Source organism: Stomoxys calcitrans, chromosome 3, assembly GCF_963082655.1.
Source record: "Stomoxys calcitrans chromosome 3, idStoCalc2.1, whole genome shotgun sequence".
NCBI lineage: Eukaryota > Metazoa > Arthropoda > Insecta > Diptera > Muscidae > Stomoxys > Stomoxys calcitrans.
In genome coordinates, this window is record NC_081554.1 from 3,444,586 (window position 1) to 3,451,027 (window position 6,442).

Consider the following 6,442-nt stretch of genomic DNA (forward strand, 5'->3'; position numbering starts at 1 on the left):
TGTATTAAGGTCTAAACTTTGTCTACGTTGATGCATACAAAGTCTTCTGGGTCCCAATAAATGAGGGGCCCCTGACATCTGAAAAATCTTCAAAAGCTTACATGCAGTCCGATCGAAGCAAAATGAGATTGAAATTGAAGAGTTTTTGGGAATGAAGTAGGAGTCTGACATAACGTTTTTGTTAAATTTCTGGGAGGCAGTCCCACCCTCAATATGGGACTCAAATGAGTACAGTAAGAATTTCTCCGCCAAAGATGGGGTCAAGTAAGTATTTCCGAGAAGTGGGGGCAGGTGTATCAAAAAAGGACACAAACACATTAAAAAATGAACATATAGTCTGACATATGGACTAAAAAAACACGTAAATCCAAATAGGGAATCTGAAAATTTTTGGATTTTGGAGTTTGAGAATTTTTTTTTTCAAATTTTTTAATAAAAAATTGCCAATTTTGTGGTACATATAGCTCCCGTTTAAGTTGACATATTTTTTTCAAGTTTCACTTTAAACGCATCTAAAATATGCACTCTTTACAAAAAATAAATAAAAGAGTATTTAAGCAAATTTTTTCAATTTCAATCTATAAAAAAACTTTTTTGACCAATAAATGCCAAAAAAAAATGTTTTTTTTTATATTTTTTGATTTTCAAACTGTATAACTTTTAACTTAATTATCAGGAACTCATATCCTGTTTAAAAAAAAAAAAATCATACCACAAATGCCTTCTTAAAAAAAATTAAAAGTCGTATATCCCCGAAAGCAGTGGAGATATTGTAGACCTCAAGCAGACTTTTTTGTAGGGATTTTTGAGCATTATCTAAATTTTTGGAAATCGGATCGCAAACCCCAACAAATTCTCGCAGCCCCAACAAATTCTCGAAATACCGAGGTGGCCAACTTTAGAGGCCTGCCAAAAGACGCCCGGGCAACCTAGGATCTTGAAATTTAGCACACTATCTCCGGCACCTCAGCTGTAACCATTCCAAATGTCAAAGAGATAGCTCTATCCGTTTCCAAGGTTTCAACAGAATTTGGTGTTTTTTTGCTGTGGAAATTTCTGTAAAATTGTATATCAAAAAAAAAAACTATAAATTTTTTTATACCCGTTTAAAAATCTAATTTTATGAATAGTTCGAATTTTTAGGAAAATATTGGTTTATATATGGTTGTAGTACCTAGAACAATTTATTTGACATATTGTAATAGATGCAAGGTATTTTGTATATACCAAAGTACACTCACTGCATCATAAAAGCTTGGTTTGAAATGCTCATTTAAATACTTGATATCCAATAAACGTGATATAAAACTGATTTTCATTTGCAGCATTTTTAAGTGATGATACTTTTCGAATAGAAGTGCTAGCAATACAAACATGACCAATTACTTTACGTTATAAAACATTCTTCTTCAAAGAAATTGATATTAATTGCACAGGAACATTATTTGAATTAAACGTTTTTGTACAAGCAGAGAAAGTTTAAGTCGTCTCTGTCAGCTCATTCTATAAGTCATTCATTAATAATAGTTGTGTTTTGTTAATCATTTGAAAACTTATTTTAAATATACAAAACCAATGAAAGGTAATGGAGGAAGTAACAAACGTTCGGTTTCGGCCAAAACGTGACACCTTGTTATTTTTACTATTTTCCAAAATTGCCACGTAACTGTCGCTGAAATCGTATACAATAATTTTGATGATTTTGTTAAGTCCTAAGGCTTTGCTAGTGTCTGAAAGAAAAATGTTATGACTCCCTTTAGAGTAAAAAAGGGAATAGTGCCAAAGAAAAGGGTAAATATCAAGCCAAGCTCAACGACAAAAAAGTTTATAAAAAGAACTGAATAAAAATAAAAAAAAATTTAGAGTGAAATATTCCTCAAATCATAACTTAAAGCGGCTAGTCTCTTTCTTTGGAAAATAAAACACGCCTAGTACAAAGCCAAGCTTCATTTAAGTATTTATATACTAAGGCGAGTCGAATGATAAAACTACACAGAAAAAATGAAAATCTTGATTTAATTAAGAAATTTTCATATTCAATTAAAAATTTTGCTGAAATTGGTCCTATAAACAATTAAACCGGTTATCAACTCAATTAGCCAATTTATTGGAAAATTGTTTATTCTTTCAAAAACACGTTAAATTGACATAATTAAAATTAAAATAAAAAAAACCACCGAAGCGCAAAAAATAGCATGTTCGCCTCAGACGCTAAGCGCCTGGGTTAGAATTATGGCGGGACCATCAACAAAAATTTTCAGCAGTGGTTATCCTCTCCCAATGCTGGCAAAATTTGTGAGGTACTATGACATGTAAAAACTTCTCTCCAAAAAGGTGTCACAATGCGGCACGCCGTTCGGACTCGGCTATAAAAAGAAGGCCCCTTATCATTGAGCTTAAATTTGAGTCGGACCGCACTCATTGATATGTGAGAAGTTTGCCCCTGTTGCTTAGTGGAATATTCATAGGCAAAATTTGCAGTTAAAATAAATAATTGGTACTTTTCCTAAAAATAAACCATTTTTTACTTCAGTCAATTAATTGCAAAAACAATATAAATTAAATCAATTGCATTAAAATATTTGCCTTTTTATTAAAAACAAAATACTAATTAGTATGACAAGAGATGAGGATCTTAAACCAAAAACTTCAAACCAAAGCAATATGCGCAGCAAGGTGGATTTTAGAAGGTGGTCGCATGCGAACATCTGTTAACAGCCGGCAAGATTTGACGGTATTAAGATGCCAGATTTTTGTTCGCATTATCTATGTTGTTAACTTCTCTCTCGCATATTCTCTGCTCACTTACGCACAATTTCCGCACACGTACACACATTTCTTTGTTTGTGTTGTGTTGTTTTATTTTGTTGTACAAATGAGACAACCTTTAAAATAATTCAGCCATGTATGCGCAGGTAGATGGAATATAAGCGAACGGATTGGACTGTACGTCGTTCACTTGGGTATTTCCTTTACGTCTTATAGAATTTTCATCGCCATCTATCTAGATTTTTTTGCCAATTTTATTATACCCACCACCATAAGATGGAGGTATACTAATCCAGTTATTCCGTTTGTAACACCTTGGAATATTCGTCTAAGACCCCATAAAGTATATATATTCTTGATCGTCTCGACGTTCTGATTCGAAATAGCCCTGTCCGTCCGTCCGTCTGTCGAAATCACGATAGCGGTGGAACGCATAAAGCTAGCAGCTTTTGCACAGATACTTAATATTGATGTAGGTCTTTGGAGATCGCAAATGGTCCCTATAGGTTCAGATTTAGATATAGCTCCCATATAAACCGAACTCCCGATTTGACTTCTTGGAAGCTAACATTTTTGTCAGATTTGGCTGAAATTTTGCACGTGGTGTTGTGTTATGATTTCCAACAGCTGTGACAAGTACGGTGCGAATCTATAACCTGATATAACTCCCATATTAACGGATCTCCCGATTTGACTTCTTGAGCCTCTGGAAGCCGCAGTTTTTATTCGATTAGGCTGAAGTTGAGCATGCGGTGTTTTGTTATGACTTCCAACAACTGTGCCAAGTACGATCTAAATCGGTGTATAACCTGATATAGCTCCCATATAAATCGACCTCCCGACTTGACTTCTTGAGGCCCTGGAAGCCGCAAATTTTATTCAATTAGGCTAAAGTTGAGCTTGCGGTGTTTTATTATGACTTCCAACAGCTGCGCCAAGTACGATCCAAATCGGTGTATAACTTGATATATCTCTCATATAAACCGATCTCCCGATTTGACTTCTTTACCCGGGAAGCCACAATTTTTTGTCCGATTTGGCTAAAATTTTCCATGCGGTGTTCTCTCGATTCTCCCCGGTCTCCCGATTTGACTTCTTGCGCCCTTACAAGCCGCAATTTCTATAAGATTTAGCTGAATTTCAGCATGTAGTGTTTTGTTATTAAATACTTTCAACATCTGTGCCAAATACGGTTTAAATCGGTCTATAACCTGATATAGCTCCCATATAAACCGATCTCCCAATTTGACCTCTTAAATCCTTACAAGCTGCAATGTTTTTCCGATTCGGCTGAAATATTTCATGTGGTGTTCTATTACAACTTTCAACAACTGTGCCAAATACGGTCCAAATCAGTCTATAACCTGATATAGCTGCCATATAAACCCATCTCTTGATTTGACATCTTTAGCCCCTGACATCTTTATGCCACCGGAAAGTTGTTCATTTTGTCATTCCATTTGCAACACTTCATATTATTAATTTTCAATCTTTAAAGTATACATACTAGATCGTCGTAATATTCACAGACTATTTATTGTAGCCTGTTTCGTAACAATGAGCTGCATGGTCCCTCAACATCCGAGTATGGAACAGATCGGATCATATAGTCCTATTTTCCGATTGAATGCACTGAACGCACAAAAGACGCATTTATTACCCTGAATTTATAAAATTTCGCACTTTCTTCAGTAAATTAGTTGGTATTTATATGTTGGAAAAACCTACCAAAAATTGAGGTAAGCCTACCAATCTATTAAGAGAATAGAAACTTGTCAATTTTGTTAGGAACCTAGGAACCAACCAAAAACGGCAACACTGGTCATGATTCAATGGCCAATGGAATTTCAATGTAAACAATTATCAAAGCTATTCATAACTTTGTTAAAAAGTCAATATTTTTTTCGGTGCAGTCTCGATTTGTAAAAGTATGCTCTAAAATTAAAAAATGGGTTATGGAGTTCGACTTCAACCATAACTATGGTATCATAGTTTACTAAAAATCGTATATGGTCATTTAGACATATATGGTCATTTTTATACCCTCCACCATAGGATGGGGGTACACTAATCTACTCGTTCCATTTGTAACTCTTCTAAATATTGATCTGCGATCCTCTAAAGTATGTAGATTCTTGATCGTTTGGACATTATAAGTTGATCTAGCCATGTCCGCCCGCCTGTACATCGAAAGCACGCTAACTTTCGAAGAAGTAAAGCTAGGCGCTGGAAATTTTGAAAAAATAAACTTCCTATTAGCGTGGGTCGGTTGGGATTGTGAATGGGCCATATCGGTGCATGTTTTAACATAGATGCCATGCCGTATAAACGATCTCGTACTGCACGTGGCTCTAGAGGGCGCAATTAATATGGGGCATGGATCTATTTAGCTATATCGACTTAGAATGTCAAGACAAAGAAGAATGCTTGAATTTTTTATTTTAATTGATTACGACAGAACCTAACCTAACCCTATAGGGTCCAGGTTGATATCTAAAAGTGCTTTAAAAGGAGTGAGTAGATTAGCATTCTCCATCGCATGTGTTGGGTATACAAATTAAGCCCGCCTTGCATATTTAATTACCCCTGATTTGCAATCCATGCTTGGATTGCAAATCAGGGGTATATAAAACATATATACCCTAGATATGTATGTTCTTGTTCATAAATTTTTAAATGCCACCTCACTTGACGGCATAGTAAAAGAGGTAAAAGTTTTCAATATGTTTACCATAAACATTTTGAAGAACACGTGACCAAAATGTTGTTTTGTCACATTTTAACGTTTTTTCTGCGACCTTTTTCTTATAAAAACTGAAAGAAAGCCGTTGAGGAAACGTGTTGAAGAATTTGACAATTGTTTATTTAGAATTTGGTTAAGTTGGATCAATTACAGTCTGCCCTAATTTTGTGTGCCCTCCGTCATGAAAAGTATGAAATACGTTCATAGGGCAGTTTAGGGTTTAGGAATACTTGAAAACCACCATTTAGACAACAATAAAGAAAAATATCCGAAATTTTCGTATAAAAACGTTTTATGAGTGATACGTCGAAAACTTTTAAATCTCAGGTTTGGAGGTCCCTTATGAACCTCCATTCAAATGCAACTCTATTGAAATTAAGTAAGTTCAGACCATGTCCAACATGGATCTTGAGAAGTCTCGTACAACTCCCGGTTGTATGACAAAATGGAAATACAAATTTGCCATGAACATTCCATTAAGAAACAGGGGCAAACTTCTCACATATCTATGAGTGCTGTCCGATTGAAGATTGCGGTCCTTCTTTTTATAGCCGAGTCCGTACGGCGTGCCGCAGTGTGACACGAGAAGTTTTTACATGGCGTAGTACCTCATAAATGTCGCCAGCTTTAGGAGGGGATAACCACCGCTGACAATTTCTTCTGATGTTCTCGCCAGAATTTGAACCCAGGCGTTTAGCGTCCAGGCAGACATGATAACCTCTGCACTACGGTGGTTTCCCAGTTATATGACAGCTATATGTAGCTATATTCCGATATGGATCTTCCTCAACACTGGTGTAGTGGGTTTTAATGTAACACGCTCTACCAAATTTAAGCGAAATCGTATGAAGAAGCGGGGCTATTATTTGCATTAAAACACTTACTTGGCGCTCTTACGGTCTGAATAGTGATTTTGCAAAACACTAATTA